We start from the raw sequence: 21444 nt of genomic DNA on the forward strand, positions 1-21444 counted from the left end.
ATATGAAATTTAAAGTAGTTTTTTCTAATTCTGTGAAGAAAATCAATGGTAGCTTGATGGAAATAGCATTGAATCTATAAATTACTTTGGGCAGTATGGCCATTTTCATGATATTAATTCTTACTATCCATGAGCATGGAATGTTTTTCCATTTGTTTGTGTCCTCTCTTATTTCCTTGAGCAGTGGTTTGTAGTTCTCCTTGAAGAGGTCCTTCACATCGCTTAGAAGTTGTATTCCTAGGTATTTTATTATCTTTGTAGCTATTGTGAATGGGAGTTCACTCATGATTTGGCTCTCTGTTTGTCTATTACAGGTGTATAGGAATGCTTGTGATTTTTGCACATTGATTTCTTATCCTGAGACTTTGCTGAAGTTACTTATCAGCTTAAGGAGATTTTGGGCCAAGACGATGGGGTTTTCTAAATATACAATCATGTCATCTGCAAACAGAGATAATTTGACTTCTCCTCTTCCTATTTGAATATCCTTTATTTCTTTTTCTTGCCTGATTGCCCTGGCCAGATCTTCCAATACTATGTTGAATAGGAGTGGTGAGAGAGGGCATCCTTGTCTGTGCAGGTTTTCAAAGGGAACGCTTCCAGCTTTTGCCCATTCACTATGATATTGGCTATGGGTTTGTAATAAAGAGCTCTTATTATTTTGAGATATGTTCCATCAATACCTAGTTTATTGAGTTTTTACCATGAAGGGGTGTTGAATTTTATCGAAGACCTTTTCTGCATCTATTGAGATAATCATGTGGTTTTTGTCTTTGGTTCTGCTTATGTGATGGATTACGTTTATTGATTTGCATATGTTGAACCAGCCTTGCATCCCAGGGATGAAACTGACTTGATCATGGTGGATAAGCTTTTTAATGTGCTGCTGGATTCTGTTTGCCAGTATTTTATTGAGGACTTTTGCATCAATGTCCCTCAGGGATATTGGCCTGAAATTTTTTTTTGTCGTTGTGTCTCTGCCATGTTTTGGTATCAGGATGATGTTGGCCTCATAAAATGAGCTAGGGACAAGTCCTGGTTTTCTATTGTTTGGAATAGTTTCAGAAGGAATGATACCAGCTCCTGTTTGTATCTCTGAATTCGGCTGTGAATCCGTCTGGTCCTGGGCTTTTTTTGGTTGGTAGGCTATTAATTACTGCCTCAATTTCAGAATTTGTTATTGGTCTACTCAGGGATTCAACTTCTTCCTGGTTTAGTCTTGGGAGAGTGTATGTGTCCAGGAAATTATCCATTTCTTCTAGATTGTCTAGTTTATTTGTGTAGTAGTATTTATAGCATCCTCTGGTGGTAGTTTGTATTTCTGTGGGATCAGTGGTGATCTCTTTTTTATAATTTTTTATTGTGTCTATTTGATTCTTCTCTCTTTCCGTCTTTATTAGTCTGGCTAGTGGTCTATCTATAAAAAACAAGTTCTGTTATTTTACGTTTAATCTGTGTAAGTCTTGTACTGGGTGCTATGGCATGAAACCAGGCATATTCAACTAGTTTAACAATGTCTGATAAATGTTGACTGATGACATAAGTAGAAATTAAGGGTAGACTCAATATAGTATTTAAGAGGTTAGAAGAGGGGGAACTTTCTAGGGACTTGATGATTAGGGAATGCCCCATGGTAGAGCGGGTAGGGCTTGGCCCATGCTGACTTAGCAGCTACCACTTCACTACCATGTCTGAATCAACAATTTCAATACATTTAAACTACTATTTGAACAGTGGTCTGAAAAGTGTAAAAAATATTTTTACTTCATATTGAGTTACACTCTGATTAGTTATTAAATGAAGACTATTTCCCATAAGTTCTTTTAGAGATGAGAAAATTAGTTATGGGTGAGCATAGTCCATTAATTATTTCATGTACCTGAAGATCTCCAGGGAATGCCATGGCTTCACAACATGGCCCCAGAGGGTTAAATTTTGCATTTGATTCCCTGCATTTGCTGAAGATGAGTGAAATTGGATGACTCCCTGTTGACTACACATCTGAAGCAGCTACTGTGTGTTGTTTATTTCCCTAGAGAGCATTAATTCTATAACATCTTGCTTTTAGTACAATTATGCCTCTTTCTCCCCAAAGATTTTCACATGTAAGTAGGCTAGATAAACTCTAGGAGTTCACAGTGACAGACCTCTGGGAATAGAGAAATATCCCTATATTGCTTTAAAGATTATTTTTAATTATGAAATATTTCAAACATGCTGAGAAGTGTATGAAATAAAGACCATGTATCCTGTACCTAGATTTAATAAATGTCAACATTTTGCCATTATATATGTATATATATAAATGTGTGTGTGTATATATATATGTATGTATGCTTCAGACCTCTTTCTCTCTCTTCTTTTAAAGAAATAGAATAGTTATCAATACAGCTAATGCCTCCCCTTTGCATTACTTCCACTCCCTGGTCTCTAGAAGTAGTTGCTATTCTGAAGTTGGTTGATCTATGTTATTTTCTTGAAGACTTAAATTTTTACTTGCTAGGTAGATATGAAGAAACAAAACATACTGTTATTTATGTGGTTTATGATTTTACATAAATGACATTAGAATGTATATATCATTGCACCGCACCTTGCATTTTGCAGTCAGCATTATGTTTTTGAGATTTAACCATATTGATGTATGCAAATCTAGTATACTCACTTTAACTGTTGTATAGTATTTTATTGTCTGAGTAAATCATGGTTTATTTAAGCTCTGTTTGCCATCACTGAGGCTTCTTTTGCATATGTGTATGTTTCTTTGGGAAGATCACATTAAAAGTGGAATTGCTGTATCATGATTTAGTGTAGACTCCTGAAAGTCAGAAAACCTTTTCTCATAATATCCCAGAACAGGTGCTCCCATCAGTGGGTGTGTGATAGTTCACTGTATGTGTCAACTTGACTGGATCACATGATTCCCAGATTATCTGGTTAAACATTATTTCTGGGTGTTTCTGTAAGGTGTGACTTCATAGAAGAGGTTATCATTTAAATTGGTGAACTGAGCAAAAGTGATGACCTTTTCCCGTGTGGGTGAGCTTCATCCAACCCATTAAGAAACTGAATAGGACAAAAGGTGGAGGAAGGGAGGATTGGTTGGTTCTCTGCCTGAGTGCTTGAGCTGGAATTATCAGTCTTCTCCTGACCTCAGTACTCCTGATTGTCTGGCCTTGGGATTGGAACTGGAATCTATAGCATGGGCTTTTCGGCTCTCAGGCCTTAAAATGACACTACTAGATTTCCTGGGTCTCTGCCTTGCACACAGCAGATCGTAGCCTTCTCAGCCTCCTTTTCATAATTACATTAGCCAATACCTTATAATACATCTACATCTGTATCTATCTATCTATCTATCTATCTATCTATCTATCTATCTATCTATCTATCTATTGTTGGAGGAACCCACCCCCAATATTTCAATGTAGGTTCTTTCTATTTTCCGTAAGTGTCAGCCAGCTGAGAAATAGAGACAGTACAAAGACAGGAATTTTACAGCTGGGCCGCCAGGGGTGACATCACATATCAGGACCGTGATGCCCGCCTGAGTCTCAGACCAGCAAGTTTTTAATTAAGGGTTTCAAAAGGGGAGGGGGTGTAAGAACAGGGAGTAGGTACAAAGATCACATGCTCCAAAGGGCAAAAAGCAGAACTACTAAGGGTCTGACAAAGATCACAGGGCAAAGGGCAAAAACAGAACCACTGATAAGGGTCTATGTTCAGCAGTACACATATTGTCTTGATAAACATCTTAAACAACAGAAAACAGGGTTTGAGAGCAGAGAACTGGCCTGACCACAAATTTACCAGGGTACAGTTTTTCCCCACCCTAGTAAGCCTGAGGGTACTGCAGGAGACCAGGGCATATCTCAGTCCTTATCTCAACTGCACAAGACAGACATTCCCAGAGTGGCCGTTTATAGCCCTCCGCCAAGGAATGCATTGCTCTCCCAGGGTATTAATATTAATTAATATTCAGTGCTAGGAAAAGAATTTAGCAATACCTTTCCTACTTGCATGTCCGTTTGTAGGCTCTCTGAAAGAAGAAAAATATAGCTATTTTTGCCTGACCTTGCAGGCAGTCAGACCTTATGGTTGTCTTCCCTTGTTCCATAAAATCGCTGTCATTCTGTTCTTTTCAAGGTGCACTGATTTCATATTGTTCAAACACACATGTTTTACAATCAATTTGTACAGTTAACACAATTATCACAATGGTCCTGAGGTGATGTACATCCTCAGCTTATGAAGATAACAGGATTAAGAGATTAAAGTAAAGACAGGAATAAGGAATTATAAAAGTATTATTTGGGAACTGATAAATGTCCATGAAATCTTCACAATTTATGTTCCTCTGCTGCAGCTCCAGCTGATCCCTCCATTCAGGGTCCCTAACTTCCCGCAACAATCTGTCTGTCTGTCTATCTATCTATCTATCTATCTACCTACCTACCTACCTACCTACCTACCTATCAACCTGCCTACCTATCTTTCTATCTATCTGTTCTGTTGGTTTTGTTTCTCTGGAGAACCCCTAATTAACACAAGGTGGTTCTCCTCAGTGAAGTGACTCAGCAACTCATTTGTCTTCCAACTGTGTCTCCATCTTTTCCTGGGCAATTCACAATCTGCATGCACCTGCAGGAAGTGGAAAGAAAGGATGGAGGAGACATATTCACTGTTATAAGCTCTAGGTTGAATTGCTGCAAATCACTTCTACTGTTCCCAGAAATATAACTGATTAGTTATTTATGCATGCTGTGGGCAATTAGCCTTACTATGGAGTCATTCAGAGTAGAGGTTGTCTTCAGCCTGTTACTTTCAGGTCAGCTTTCACAAACTGCGTGGATTATTTTGGATAATAAAATTGCCCTACATTTTCTCCTTGTGGGCCATGATGGAGTACATGCAATCACAAATACATTGTGAGGTACCCTAGGTTAATTGAGAACGTAGAAGAAATGGAATCATATCAAAGCATAATAAAAAAGTCAACCTTGTTTCTTAAGGTAGATCATAATGGTTAATGGAGTTTATTCAGCTGGTTGTGATAGCAGCCTTCATGAAATACTGTATAAGGCAAATTGACAGATTTGTTCCCTGCCTCAGTTTTTAAGATTGATCAGAGTGACTGAGTGATTGGTATACTCAGAAAAATTTATCAAAAGTGAACACAATGTAGAAAAGAGGGTGCATGTTGTTGGAAGTAAATTCTCTATGTGTCTCCAACATTTCTGCACAGCATGCAAGCAGAGACACTGACTACCTTTGTTCTTGACTGTCTTGATTCTGGTTTCCTAATGATCATGAATGTCTTTTTGGAGCGAAGAGCAGTCATGATTAGTGTCCATTGTATAAGAATTAGATCTCCTAATCTTAGAGTTTTCGTTCTGTAACTCAATCCACTGTGTGTGCAGGTATCACCTTGTCCTCTTCAAATCTCCCCATGGAAAGTGGGGCTTACGGAACTGGCACAAGAAAGTGCTGATATTCTTGTTGCTATTGTTGCTGTGAATAATACAGACCTTTGCCTCTTACCTAGGAGACTTGTGTCTTCTCTTAGCATTCATGATGGCGTGGCAGGCTAACTTGTTAGATTTTAGGTAGGGCAAAATATGACATCTTTCAAAGTTATTGGCAATGAGAAAATAGAACATAGCTTGGGTGATCTTGGAAAGGAACCTAACCACCACGAGTCTCTTATTTTATATATTTTGTAAGTAAAAGGACTTGGTCTAGATCAGATTACTGGTAAGGGCTCTGTGAGTCTGAAGAGCTATGGTTTCATGATTCCTTGGGGGTAGTGCTTAGGCCTTTGCTCTGCAGGACCCCAGTGGAATATGTCTGGTTATAAAATGCTGGTTAAAACCTTGAGGGCTTCTCTTTAGCACTTCTTGCTTATCTCTCCTGTATCTTGACACCATATCCCTTCATTTTTAAGGTGTATTTAAATGGTGATTTTTTTCACAGAACATGAGAGAAATCATCATTTTCTTATTTATTTTTTATTTTTGTTTTTGAGATGGAGTCTTGCTCTGTCACTTAGGCTGGAGAGCAGTGGTGCAATCGTGGCTCACTGCAACCTCTGCCTCCTGTGTTCAAGCAATTCTTGTGTCTCAGCCTTTTGAGTAGCTGGGATTACAGGTGCTCCCCACTCCGTTTGGCTAGTTTTTATATTTTTAGTAGAGATGGGTTTTGCCATGTTGGCCAGGCTGGTCTTGAATTCTTGGTCTCAAATGATCTGCCCAGCTTGGCCTCCCAAAGTGCTGGGATTACAGGCCTGAGCCACCATGCCCGGTTGATATATCATTTTCAAAAGGAGAGTTGCATAATATAATCCATAGTTAAAGACACAGAGGGTGCTTTAAAACAATCCCTAATTTAGCTGGTGATTGAAAGAAATCCATGTGTGGCAGACAGCATATCAAGGCAGTTCTGCCATCCAGGCTTGTTTGAGGAGCCTCAGGGCAGTATGAATCTGCATTTCATTGCCTATGAAGGAAACAAAGAGATCAGAAGCTAAGCAAAGGGCACTGACTCAGGACACTTAACTTTAGGACCCCTTATTTGTTTTGAATATCAAATCAGTTGTCTTTTGTGGTGTGGTGAAGATTTCACACTGACAAACTTGGTTGCTAATGATATTTTTCCACGTGGGACTCTGTAAGTCTTGACTGGAGGGTAGAGGGCAGAGAGAGTCCTGAGTGGAAAAATGGTCAGGAGAGATCTGTTTTATTTTTCTGATTTTTTTGCAGGGTCTTGAAGCGTGGTTGTGACCGAGGCATTTGCTCTTTGCACCTCAAATGATTTTTTAACTCAAATGCTGTTCCTCATGTACATGACAGGAGGTGATGGGTCAAATGTTGGCAAGGGCTTGATTGACAGGACAGAAGCCCAAGCCTGGAGGGAAGGCAGAGGAGGAGGAAAACCATGAAAGGCACTGCAGAGAGAAGCCACCGCCCGGGCAGAGGCAGCCCAGTGGTGTGCGGAAGCTTGCTCTCCTGGCTTGCTTTCCTAATCTTTATATTCAAGCCATATACCTCAGGGTCTGTGAATCAACACACTTGCTTATTTACTGCTTCTTCTCTGGAACACTGAGCAGTGGCTTGACGGGGTGTACAGATACCTATTCTATCTCTAGGACTAGTGGTAGGGAAAGACTCTTGTCCTTCCCAATCACCTAGAGAGAGGCTTTCACAAAGGCTTGTCCTGCAGTCTTCAGGCCAGAGCATTGCATGCAATGTCCTCACATTGTCAGATGCTGCATAATCCTCATAAACTCTGTGATGCTCTTAAATCTTCTTGAAGTGCTGTTGCTACCATTTCACAAAGCATCTTCTCCTATGAGATGCATTCTCCTCTGCATTTTTCAAGCCTGTACTTCTCTAACTTAAAAAAAAAAAGTTCGGCTATGAAGAAAACTTGCATTTTTCTCATTAAGACCCTGAACCACAAGAGTGTCTGATTAAATTAACCACAAGTTCCAGAGCACAAGCAGTGCTCTGTTTAATTTTCAGTTTTCTTATTCATACTGGGTGATGGAAACACTTTTCTCCTTCCTATTACTTTGGACTCCCTAGGTACAGGGACATTTCCTTGTTACTGGCTCTGAAAAGATGTGTCTCACAAACGGTAGTCGGAATAGATCAGCATTGTATATCTTTAGTACATTTGTTACCTATAAAGTAAGATATGAGAGGGAGGAGGAATAATCCTAGGTAGAAGAGAGTAGTTCATATTTCACAATCACATTTTCTCAGAAATAGAGTCTATCCAAATATTCAACCCACAAAAAGGCAGCATCCTAACTGCTTTTTCCTTCTCTCCTCACCTGACTGTGTTTTTCCTTACCTATTTTATCTTTTCATTTTAGTTCTGCACTTCACCTTGTCCTCCCCTCTTATCTCCTTCTCTCTGAATTTATTAATCAAATAATCCATCTTTACTGTGTAGGCAGTACCATCACCACAAATCCTGCAGCTGCACACACTGACTATAAAGTAAGCCTCTTTGAGAAGTCTCAGAATGGTGACTGGTTGCATAAAGTAGATTATGCCTGTCTGGAGTTCCCTGGAAATTGTTGTATTCCACTTATTACCTGTCTTTGAAATGAAAATATCAAGATAGTTTATCTCTGAAATGCTCCTCTCCAGACTATGAAGTTGAAAACTTAATAGTATCATGAATTCAGTTTAAAACAACAATCTCTTTATTCAAGATACTTTCTTCGCAATACTGTACCTCAGAAATGTTCTCAATAAAGTATGCATTTTAGCATTGTTTTTACTACACTAATTGAGACCCAAAGTATACTTGATGTTGTTGAGGGGTAGGGAAGGAGAGAGAGAGATTGAGGGAGACGGAGAGAAAGAGAATTACCTTTTTAATGGTGCTATAATCTAAACGTCTGTCTGAAGATGAAAGCATTTCAGAAGTGTGATTTGCTGTTTCGTTTCTGTCTTTATCTTTCAAATACATACCACCTTAGTGAAGAGGTTGGTCATCTATTACTTTGACAATTCTACTTTATACCCTCTAATGCCAGGACTTAAAGATAGATACATTTAAGGCTACTCACTCACTTATTTCTTTTCTCTCAGCTGAGTGGTCAAAATTGGCAAGCAGAAGTTGAGTCTGTTTCTTACAACTGTCCCTGTGTTACCCCAGAGGTTCTCATCTGGGACTGATTCTTCCCTACCCCCTCCATGGGATGTTTGGCAATGTTGGGACACATTTTTGGTTGTCACAACTGTGTGTGGGAGGGTACTGGTGGCATCTAGTGGATAGAGAGCACGGAGATGCTATTAAGTATCCTGTAATACCTAGTACAGCCCCCATAACAAAAAATTTCTGGTTCTAATGTCCATAGTGCTGAGGAGGCTGAGAAGTTCTGATTTACGCTAACCAGATTTAGTAGCAAATGCTGAAAGCAGGAACAGGAGGAGAGAAGTTGGGAAGAAAATAAAAATAAATCAAGAAGTTACTTCAGGCCTGATATATACACATTCACATATGTCATTGCTTTCATTTAATCCTCATAGAAATTCCCTTAAGTATAATTGTTTCTTCTTTTATTATTTTTCTTCTGTCAAAGGAGGAATCTGAGACCCAGAGAAGTTAAGTGATGTGCTTTAAGTCACATGACTTAGCAAGTGTGATTCTGAAGCCCATGCTTTTCCTGTTTCTCCTCACTGGGATCAGGAAGACAATTATCCATTCAGGTCTCAGAGTGGAGAGAATGGAGGCTGAATTGGTACACTTTACCAATAGATTTATACATGTAGATGCTCATATTGTATCAAATAACCAGTGTCCATCATTTTTTTTTTGGATGGTTTTAACTTCAAACACTTGGAAAGCTATTATTTATATCGTGATGTTTCTTTTGGAAAAATACGGTCATTCTTCCTTTTCTGTTTTTTTTTAAAAATCTCCTTAAGAAACTTCACCAATCACTTAGATCTTGGGCTGTGGTGTGTGGTGTATTACAGAAAAATGTGCAGGGAGAGGTCAATGTGCCATGGGTCATGAATTAAGAACACATAAACTACAGATGCTCAACTAAAAGCTTAAGTCAGAAAAGAATAACTTCTAGGACAGAAAATTCTTGGATATAGAATGTCTCAAAAGAACGGAATCATCTTTTTCTCTGGCTATTTTGAAAAAACAAAATAGATTTTCATCCACTGAAACAGTTTAGTACTTTTTTCCTTGAAGATTCCCATAATAAGTTTTTTTTTTCTTTTATGGTCACAATTTTGATCAACTCCAATACAGAGCAGGATAAAACATTTCCCATCACAATTCATCTTCTTTGGGAGTTTTGAAGTATAAATGACAAGTGCCAATGGAAAAGGCCATTTCTTTCCATTGACCTTGGTCTTCTGGAATCAGTGTCTTCAGAAGAGAAGACTGGGCATTTGCATTTTCCGTAAGTTCCACAGGAAATTTTATTTTAACAAGCACAGTGCCTTGAATTTAGTGCCACTCAATAATTCTTGTTGATGATGGTTCCCTTGGTCATTGCCCATCCTACCTGCTCTGGGGCCAGCCTGGAATCCAAGCCAAATCTACATTTGTTAGACTTTTAAAAGGACTTTTGTCCCAAATTTATAAGGAGCTTTTTTAGACATGGCTGTGAATTACCCTTAAAAGTATAAAGCTATTGCTATAGTAAAATAGTCTTAGTTTTTCATAAGAGAGTCTTAAAACTCTGCAAATTTAATTTCTCTGATTTTCTCTGAGGTTCTCAATCTGGAAAGTGGAAATAAGAGTAAAATCCTTACCTCGTTTATGGGTTTAAGGATAGACTGAAGTATTATATAAAAAATATTTAGTAAACTGGAAAAGATGTAAGATATTTATTATTATAGCTTTTATTTCTTGATGTTTTATTATTTTTTGACAACTTGGGTCTTTAAACTTGACCTTTGGTTTTAGAAGGACACTGAATCTATGTTTTTAGAAGAGAATTATCTTTCTGAGGTGCAATCAGGCCCATGGATGTGTATTGTTTAGTTCGCTCAGTGTTTAAAAATTAAAAAAAAAAACAGCTGTCAATGCTTAAAATCAAGCAATTTCACATAAAAATTTGGGCTTCTGACTTAAGTTGAGAAACCAGAATACTTAACCTATATATGCCCAGTGCAGCAGTTAGTTTCAGTTTAGTAACCTTGTCTAGATCCTACAGGAATGTGAATTTGTCACCCATACTCTACAACTGAAGTTCTCAATGTCTGATCCAAGACCCACAGTGTTAGCATTGCTGAAAATGTGTTGGAAATGGTAATTTTAGGGCTTCTGCCCAGGCATACTGAATCAGAAGCTCTGGAGATCTGGCCTAGTAAACTGTTTGTCAGGCTTTCTCGGGGCTTTGGATACACACTGGAGCCTGAGAACCACTGCTCCACAACATCGCAGTCCAATGGTCTGTGACCTAAGTCTTGAACTTGTCTAGTGCTGAGAAAGTCAGTCTTGCTTCTGATTGCTACAGGGGTCTTCCATTGAATGAGCAACGTTTCATTTCCTTGCCCCTCTCACCGTTGCTGGGTTTTACATTTTTTGCTCATTTTGGACTTGAGATAAATAAGAAAAACAATATCCTTGCGGTCCTTAGCATTTTCAACCAACAGCAGCAATTTGTGAGGGTAAGTCCTCTGACCCTAAGTTGATCAAGTGACCTCTTGCCACTCTTTGAGGTCATCCTTACAACTGTCTGTTGAACACCTTCTTTAAAAAAAAAAACACCTCAGTTTCTCCTCTTTCAAAACTAAGCAGTTTTAAGCAACTCTGAAAGGAATTTAAATCTGTGCTTTTATTTTGACATTTCTTCCAACATTGATTAGATAATTTCTGATCTGTTTATTGTTTTGTACTACAGTATGAAATTTCTAGAGATTATACTCCATTGATGTTCACCCCTTGAGGGAAAATTCATAGTATAAGAGCTAACTGTTATAATATAAAACCAATATTCTTGTGAAATTTGTAAATTAAATTTTCTTTCCAACTTTTGTTTAATATATTCAGTGTCACCTTGCAAGGCAACTGAGATAATTTTGTGTACCCTATCAATTTGTTTCTTGTTTGACATCTGTGTTTGTTTATATAGCTTTCAGAAGTGGAGAATTCTGTTGCCAATTAATGTTGACGGTTTCGAGTTAGAGAGAAGAGAGTTTGCTTATAAATGCAAGTTTTTGTTTTTAAGTTGTGTTTTATTGTAGCTGAGTGTTTTCCAAATAAATATTCACTGACTTTATTGAATACTTCAATTGAGTAATAGAATCACAGGCTTTCAGAGAAGTAGGGCTCAAATATAATTTTAATTTATAAAAGATTCCTCTGCTGTTGAACAATGGGACAACAGAAAATACATTAAAAGAATAACTTCAAGTAAGATATTGACCAAGTTTATGTTTTCTTGTGGAGGTGAAATCTTCGGCTAAGGTAACTTCTCAAGCAACTGTAACATGGCCATTTGTAAGACATTGCTTATTAAAATAGGAGCTCCTGACTTCTGATCTTGCAGGTTGGTTGGAGAATCACCTAGGGACCATATTAAAATTATTACTTCAGTCACTTCGTGGTTGGCACTGAGAAGATGTATTTTATGCTCCTTCCCAAGTGATTTTTAATATGTAGCTGGATTTGGAAATCATTTTGTTAAATCACACATTGCCTCTTTTAAAAGAGCCAAAAGAGAACATTTTCAGCCCATAGGACCAGGAAATTTTGTGCCTTTCCAAAGCATCTGGTACCTTTTGATCTTACAGGACAATTATAAATGTTATAATGAATTGTTTTTCTCTTTTAGATTTGACTATAAGCTCAAAGCAATTTTGACCCTCATTAGCTTTTGTGTAGGATTGGACTTTCTAGAATAAATTTTTATGTCCTTTTTTTTTTTTTTTTTTTTTTACACTCTGGCTTTACTTTAGCATTATTTCCATATTTTTCCACTCTGATGTCTCTGTTTTAATTTAGTTTTTATTTTATGGTATTTTAAATCATGTTTGAAGTCATAGTAAGTTTTTTTTTGGTATAAAGAATAGGTATAAGGAATAGTATAAATAAACACGATAGCTGTAGCAAAAAGACTGCCATACAGGTCATTAATGGGGCTATTTTATGGAGTGTCACTTAGTAATCCTGAACTAACTGCTGCTGAACTTAGCACTGTTTTCCATATGCAATGATTCTGTGACAGCTAGGTTAAAAAAGAGAACTATGGTCATAGAGTAAATGGGATTATATGTTCTATATTCCTCTTTATGCACTTTATGATGCACATAACAGTGTAAAGACTCTGAAAAGACCTGCAATAAAGACATTTTAAAAATCTTTAATCCAACATTTTCCAAGCTTTCCCAAAACCAATGACTATCTCCCTCCCCCCAGAACACATGTTAACATTTCCAGAACAATGTTTTATTTGGGGAATGCCATATTATTGCTATGTCTGAAAGTGTTGAATGGCAATATGGATAAAATGAGGACAGCTATTGTGTTGGACAAATAGAAATTATCAATCATCTTGGAGGGAAATAAACTGAGTTAAGTGAGTAAACTTTAGAGAAATTGTGCTAAATTGGCACTTGTGAAGAAGCATATATAATAAGGGGAAGAAAAAGACAATACCATATTTGTATTCTTGGAGTTGCAGAAGGAACAGTACTTACAGCACACATTTTATGTACAATGAAGTAAATCTAAGATCTTAGCTGATCTCTACCATGGATCCATCTTCTGGGTGGTATCATGTTAAAATGTTATGTAAATGAAGTAAATAGTTGTCCCCCACTGTCCCCAGTGGTAGAGAGAATAGTGGGAGGTCTCGGGAGAAATCTGGGTGGTTTATGTGACAGAAGTTAAGTCATGCGGGAAGAATTTGTGTATATATCAGTTAAACTCTCCCTGAGGACATGTGATCTCCCTAAGTGTCGCAGACATGTCCTACCTCCTGACAGCCTTGGTCAGCATGTGAATAAAAAAAAAGTTTCATGAATCCATACTTACTCACTTTTCTTCTCTGTATCCCCAAGAGGCATGGGGAGAAATGGTTTTATTTTAAGGAAATTCTGCTCTGTGGAAGGAAATGTTTCATGTGACATCCTATTAATTGGTCACTTAGTTGCTTAGTTTTTACAACTCACAGTTCATTTTAAATAACTTGAATGAACAGAAATTTAACTGAGGTGGGGAGAAAGCAATCTAATACAATTCAGTTAGAAATACCTAACATGTGAAGATATAACCTAAATTCTCCATGAAAATAAACTTGGAGTCTAGTGACTAAATTGTTAAGAGTGGGCTTAACAAGAGACAGGCATGAAATTAGAACACCCAACACAATGTGTACACAGGAGACCTTTCACCAAAGGAACTCAATACTTATTGTAAGAAGGTGCTCTATTTCTGTTCTGTGAAGGTGCCATATGTCATATTGATATGACAGTATCCTACCAATAACAGCAAAATCAGTCAGTGCAAATTCTGTTGCCCAAAAAAGTGAGTGGGCTGAAATGGTTTTGGTAATCACTTTCAAGGCAATTTAAACCTTTAAATCTCAAGAGGTCAGATCCATGATTTTTGTTTCATCATTAAGTTGATCACTTGAATCCATTCCCCTTTTCTGGGTGGCAACACTTATTAACTGGACATCTTCTCGTTCCTTTTCAGCCAAGAAAATGTACCTCATTTTGACAGTGACGGATGGCACACAAATGCCTAAGCAGATGAGGGAGGGTTCCTGGTGAAACCCCACCTTCAAGCCAAAACACAGCCTAAAGGCTGAAAGACCAGACTGCTGGTCCCTAATGAAACCTGTGACCCAGAGTGAGAACTTCTGCTCCTGTTTGCCTGCCCTTTCCCCATTGATTCTTTCTGAATAATGCCTTTTAACTGATCAAATGTTGCCTTTTCCAATACTACCAATGGCCTGCCCTTCCCCTATTCTGAGCCCATAAAAGCCCTAGACTCAGTCACATGGCGGGACTTTCCTGCCTTCAGATAGGGGGACAACTCCCATGTCCCCTCTTCACGGAAAGCTGTTTCATCACTCAATAAAACTCCCTGCCTTGCTCACTCTTTGATTGTCAGCATATCCTCATTCTTCTTGGATGCTGGACAAGAGCTTGGGACCCACAGGGTTTGGGTACCCAGAAAGGCTGTGACACTGTCCTTTTGTTCTTGTCAGTAGAGGGCAGCTGCCTCGCACAATGGGGACAGGGGCTGACTGAGCTAGTAACACATTGCTGTCCATCAGACTGTGGAGAGTGGAACTAAAGAGCTAATTAGCCCACTAACACCACCCCTAGGGCTTCAGGGTCACAGGAACCCTTGCCTGGGTGCTGCTGTGTTCCCCTCGAGGCAACATGCCTGCTCTGGCCACAGCCCTTGCACGGTGCTTGCTTCTATGTCAGTGCTTGGAGTGGCTGGCCAGATCCCACACTCACTTGCTCACATCCTTCCTCCTGTAAGGGGCTGAGCACAGTGGGCCGAGTAGACGGGGCACCCCTGCTGGGAGTCTGGCAAAGGGCCAAGAGAAAAATCCTGCATCACTTTCATATCTCTTTATGAGCTTATCTCTGTTTAAATTAAATTTCTGGTAAAAATCCTGTCCAAATTGTATCTTTCTATGTAAAAGAAAATTTGCTCATTGAAGAAAGGTTTCCAAAGGAAATCTTGGTCACCCTACTAGCCTACCTCAAGCCATTAGTAATAACATTTAATCCTTGCTGACCTAAATAATTTTTAAATGCAACCAGAATCACATATAGTTCTAGTTCTGAAATTTGAGTATCCAAGAAAAGAAGAAAATGCAAAAACTGAGTTTACTGATTGATGAACGATTTGAGCACGGTGGGAGTGGTGGTGTGGTGGTGTCAGGTTAACACTCTTAGAAATATGATGCAATTTCTTTCCTGTCTGTTACACATTCAGAACAGAAGCAGGAGTTGTAAGATAGGGAATGTGAGATAAGATGGTGCCATGCAGAGAGCAGTGGCTTGGGAACCTGAAGAACTGGTTTCTAATGGCAGTAGTAAGAAACAGCAGTTAATTGAGTAACTGAAAAGCTTCAGGATAGTATGGCATGCTTGCTATATCTTCATAATGACCCTTTCAAATGTATTATCACTAATTTCTGGGAAACCAAGGCCCAGAGAGGTTAAGTAACTTTCTGAAGGCCACACAGTAAGTGATAGAACTATAGTTCAGATACAAAATGTGGCATTGGCTCAAACTCTCTACCCTTATTGTTCTTACTTCCTTTCTTTGCAAATGCCAGATAAGAAATAGAGTCAAAAGCTGTAGGCTGGGTGTGGTGGCTCATGCCTGTAATCCCAGCACTTTGGGAGGCTGAGGTAGGTGGATCACTTGAGGTCAGGAGTTTGAGACCAGCCTGGCTAACTTGGCGAAACCCCATCTCTACTAAAAATACAAACATTAGCTGGGTGTGGTGGTGTGTGCCTTTAGTCCCAGCTGCTTGGGAGGCTGAGGCAGGAGAACTACTTGAACTCGGGAGGTGCAGGTTGCAGTGAGTCTAGGTTGCACCACTGCACTCTAGCCTGGGAGACAGAACGAGACTGTCAAAACAAAACAAAGCAACAAAACAAAACAAAACAACAAAACACTGTGTGGCAGCATGATGACTGTATGGTCATGCACCTCTTAAAGGACAAGGATATGTCCTGTGAAATGCATCATTAGGTGATTTCATCATGGTTTGAACATTTTTAAGAGTATATTTACACAAACCTAGATGCTATAGCCTACTATACACCTAGACCATATGGCATAGCCTATGGCTTCTAGGCTACAAACTGCGGCATGTTACTGTGCTGAATACTGAGGCCAATTGTAACATAATGGTAATTATTTGGGTCTCTAAAGATATCTAAACATAGAAAAGTTACAGTAAAAATATGGCATAAAAGATAAAAGATGGTACACCTGCATAGGGTACCTACCATGAATGGCGCTTGCAGGACTGGAAGTGGTTCTGGGTGAGTCAGTGAGTGAACATGAGTGAACATGAAGGCCTAGGACATTACTGCAAACTATCATAGACTTTATAAACACTGTACATAGGCTACACTAAACTTATACAGATATTTTTCATTCTTTAATAAGTTAGCCTTAACTTACTGTAAATTTTTTTAAAAAGTTTTGACTCTTGTAATAACCCTTAGCGTAAAACACAAACACATTGTACAGTTATAAAAAATTTTCTTCATATCTTTATTCCATAAACTTTTTTTTCTATTTTTAAAATTATTTATTTTTTACTTTCAAAACTTTTTTGGTTAAAAACAAAGACACAAACACACACATTAGCCTAGGCTTAGGGTCAGAATCATCAACAACGCTGTGTTCCACCTCCACATCTTGTCCCACTGAAAGCTCTTCAGGGGGCACTAACACACATGGAGCTGTCATCTTCTATGATAACGAGGCCTTCTGGATACCTCCTGCAAGACCTGCCTGTTTTATAGTTTTATATATTACAAAGTTTTATAGTGAACTTTGTAATAATTAGAATTATTATAAAAATTATTCACTCTAAAATAATAAAATTATAGTATAGTAAACATATAAACCAGTAGCATAGGTATTTATTGTCATTATCAAGTGTACAATTAGTATGTGCACAATAGTATGTGCCAGACTTATATGTTACTGGCAGTACAGTAGGTTTGTTTACACCGGCATCACTACAAATGCTTGAGTAATGTATTGCGCTAAAGTGTTAATGAGGGCTAAAATGACACTAGATAATAAGAATTTTTAGGTCCATTATATTCTTCCGGGACTACCTTGAGATATATTTGTTGTCTGGTTTTGAAAATTTCTTTTTTGGGAGGGCAGCAATTTTCGTGTTTTTTTTTCAAACTTAAATAAATTGTTACAAAATAGACTTTAGAAAATAAGTCACAAATCGTAGCAAAAGGCTCCCTTCTACAGGCAACTTTCCCACCCATGGTGCTCTGTATCCCCTCTCCCTGGTGTCGCAATCTGGCTGGTGAGGGTGGCCTGGCATCTTGGCAGAGGCTGGCACTGGGAAGAGCATGGTGACAAAGGCTGGGGGAAGGAGGTCTTTCAAGGACAGGGACGTGAAGAGCACCCCACCATCGTCTTGGGAAAGAGGCCAGATCTGGGTCCTCCTCGCAAGGGGAGAGGAGAAGAGATGGGGAGATCAAGCCCCTCCCTGCTGTGCCCCCTCCCCCAGATTGTGATCTTTGGAAACTTGAAGTTCAGAGGGAGAAGCTGAGGTCTGCAGGCCACTGGGGTGAAGGGCCCAGAAGTGGGGTCGTTGGGGTGGGTGGAGGGGGCAATGATAAGTCTCCTCTGCCTGCCGCTGGTGCCACTGGGGCTCCAGAGCCGGCCACTGTCCACTCCTCCTGGAGCTGCTGCTGGTGCTGCACGAAGCCGATTCTGCGGCAGAAGTGGCGGGGACGGTGGGTGCTGGTGAAAGGCCCCTCCAGGGGTGCGTGGACCCACCCATGGCCCTCCCGCCCGGCAGCTGTCCGGAAGGCCTTGCCACAGATGCTGCAGTGGTGGTGCTTGGGGTCCGTGTGGGGCCTGCTGTGGTTCTTAAAAGACAGCAGGTTGGGGCAGAGGCAGCAGGGGTACAGCCCCATGATGTGGGCCTTCTGGTGTGTCAGCAGGCTGCCGGCTTGGCAGTAGAAGCGCCTGCACCAGGAACAGCGGAAGGGCCGCTCCTTGTCCTCAGCCACCTTGGAGGTCACCGCTTATCCTCCTCTAGTTCTTTCTGCACTCTCTCCTGGGCCTCCGGGTGTTTCTGATGGGGCCTCCTGGGCTTTCCCTTGACCACGGAGGCCCACCTCATCTTCCCCAGTCCCGGATTTGAGACATCTGGCCTCCTCGATCTGGGCTGGCACCTGGTTGTGGCCCCTGGCATAAGCCTGCAGAGGTGGCTGGCCAGTTTGCAGTGGGACTTAAAGGCCTTGCCACAGTCAGGGCAGGCAAAGATATGGGCATCTGTGTGGTTGTTGTTGTGGCTGTTAGTGGCCACAGGATTCAAAAACTCTTGGAGCAGAGCAGGCTGTAGTGTTGGTCTGCCTTGTGGGTGTTGTGGTTCAAGAGGTCACCTGACTGGCAGTAAGTCTTGCCACATTGGCTGCAGGAGGAGTGGCTCCCTGGCTGCAACTGAGAGCTATTGTCTCCATTGTCCCAGCTATCCATGTGACTCAGACTAGGGCTATTGAGCTGGCTGTCACTGGTATGGCAAGGACCCCTGAGGACACTGTCCTCTGGCTCCTCTGGCCTGGTCAGGAACTGAAGAACCCAGCCTCCATTGTGATTTCCCAGTCCCCCACCTTCTGGCCACCCACCTGTCCTTGGCCAAAATGTTGTTATGTGGCACATGCCTATATTGGACAGAGTTAAGTTGTAATGCAATTAACAAATATTCCCCAAATAGCAATATTTAAAATAACAAAGGCATTTCTTTTTCCCCTACAGATCCAACATGAGTCAGCTGAGGACTTTCACTCCATATCCTCATCATGCTTCTGGGGGACTCAGGTTGAGGGGCTGCATGTCACTTACAACTCAATGGGAAGTCAATAGAAAGAACAAGTATTATGGTCTATCGCGTTCAGTCATTGGCCCAGGTGACGGGCTACATTTCACTTTCACTCCCAGCTCAATGCAGAGAAACAGTCACATGGCCTCACCCAGCCATTGGGAAAGCAAGAAGCACAATCCTACCAAGAGCGTAGAACAGCGGTCCCCAACCTTTTTGGCATTGAAACTGTTAACCTCAGATCATCAGGCATTGGCTATATTCTCATAAGGAGCGCACAACCTAGATCCATCTCATGAGCAGTTCACAGTAGGGTTCACACTCCTATGAAAATCTAATGCTGCCACTGACCTGACAGGAGGCAGAGCTCAGGCGGTAATGCTCATCTCCTACTGTGCAGCCTGGTTCCTAACAGGCCACAAACCAGTACCGGTGTATGGCCCAGGCATTGGGAACCCCTGGCCTAGAAGGAGAGGAGACACTGATAAGGTGGAACAGGTAAATGACAACCACAATGGTACTGGGGTTAATTTCCTTTAACCAGTATGATGTCACTTTCCTATTTACTGTTTTCATTTCCTCCTCCCATCAGCTATTTAGCACTTTCAGCTTGAGCTATGTGTAACTTTGTTTCCAAAAATTGGTGGTCCTAGTTTCTGCCTGGTGTCTAGCTAGCTAAATGCTGATAGAAGAATCCCCTGCCCTCTCCAGGCCTAATTTTATCAATGATAAGTAGATGGATTAGGATAACTTTAAGAGACCTCCAAATGAAAATTTTATGGCTTCATGAAAAGGCAAAAATAAATCCTTCTCTTTTGATTATCTTGCACTGACCAAGTAGGTAACACAGGCAGTGTATGGCCAGGGAGACATAATCCAGCAGTGGAGAGATAAGCAACGGAGGGGCACTGGTGCTGAGCCAGGAGAGATATCAAGGAAAAACTACTGAGGTGGACCTTGGGCTCCAATACGAGTTCAAAGGCAGGTAAGAAATAGGAAATTATCAAATCTAGACTCTTCTACCTTTAATTTTTTATTTAGTGGTGATTTAGTGATTAAAGTAAGCGCATGCGCGCGCACACACACACACACACACACACGTATATGTATACATTTTCCCCAACAAGGGAAGACACTGAATGGCTCACTTCAAAGTTCAGGCAGTGAGTCTCAAAATTTTTAAGATGTCAGTGAAATACACCTAAGGCTTATGTTTTATGGTTTGCACAGTATGATCATGATCCTTGTAAATGTCTTTCACCTAGTGGCAAGGTAACCAAATGACAGCATGAAATTTTGAAAACGGAATCATTTTCATCAGTTGAGTTAGAAAACTACAGAAATAAGTGACAGCAATTGTCTTTGTAAGGCTTGTTTTAAATAATTCAGACCATTTGCTTTGTTCTAACTTGCATTTTAAACGACGTGCAACCTTCTCAAATCATGACTTTCTAAAGTAAACATATTGGTTCACACACGAGGGTATGTGAATTTAACACAGCAAGGAAAGGCCAGAGCAAATGCCTAGGCCTGCTGTGTCACAGTCATGGCAGAGTTCTTTACACAAAGGCTGATAATTGGTAATAGAAGCTGAGTGGAAAACAGCCTCTAGGCCCTGCAAAGTGGCTACAGACACAAGCAAAGGAAAGGCTCCAGTTACCCATATTCATCTGCTTAGATGTCTACTCTGATCTCCCTCCTCTGTCTTCTTACATAGTAATTTTACTAATCAGTCACCACAAACAGGGAAACCGCCTGAAAGTAAAGCTCACATAAAGAAATGAGATAGATTGAGAACCTAAATCCAGATCTGTGCTTAGGCCTGAAGCTGTTTTGTACTTCTGGAGTTTTCTAGCACATAAGCCAACAATTTTGCTTTTATGTGTAGGATAGTTTTGGCTCAATTTCTTCCACTTGCGTTGAAGAAAATGACTGACTTATATACGGAATACGGATTACTGGGCTAAGGTTGAATAGCCATTCTGGTAGGAAACAGCTTGAGCAAAGGCATCTAGGCAGAAAATCTCAGAATGTATTCAAACTGGAGTATACATTAAATGGAAAAAATGGGAGGTAGTTCTAGATAAGAAGTGCTTTGAAGTCTCTGATAAAGAAAATAAAATGTATTCTATAAAAAAAATGAGGAACTGTGGAACCTTTTTGAGTAGGGCAGTGAAATGTACAAACTTCGCTTTCTGAAGAGTTTCCTGGTACTCAGAGGAGAACTAGTTGGAAGGGGAGATTTAGGAGTTTAAAATAAAAGAGAAAAACATGATAATCAATAATCAATCACTTTGGCAGTGAATAGGAAGTCTTATTATATGTGGTGTAGAATAGACAGGAGGTGAACATCAAGATTGATTCTAAAATTTTAAGTTTTTCACTGTTTAATG

The 21444-nt window shown here is 40.0% G+C and overlaps 1 long non-coding RNA gene across 1 annotated transcript in view; it reads left to right on the forward strand.

The window, feature by feature from the left end:
* The window catches only part of LOC108517794 (uncharacterized), a 25150-nt gene extending 5281 nt beyond the window's left edge, over window positions 1-19869 (forward strand). Inside the window, exon 3 of the long non-coding RNA XR_001882210.1 lies at window positions 18988-19869. This is a non-coding gene — a long non-coding RNA (uncharacterized LOC108517794). The remainder of the gene's footprint in view (window positions 1-18987) is intronic.
* The last annotated feature ends 1575 nt before the right edge of the window (window positions 19870-21444 follow it).

The sequence above is a fragment of the Rhinopithecus bieti genome, unplaced genomic scaffold (genome assembly GCF_001698545.2).
Source record: "Rhinopithecus bieti isolate Rb0 unplaced genomic scaffold, ASM169854v2 scaffold_41709, whole genome shotgun sequence".
In the NCBI taxonomy this organism is placed as follows: Eukaryota; Metazoa; Chordata; class Mammalia; order Primates; family Cercopithecidae; genus Rhinopithecus; species Rhinopithecus bieti.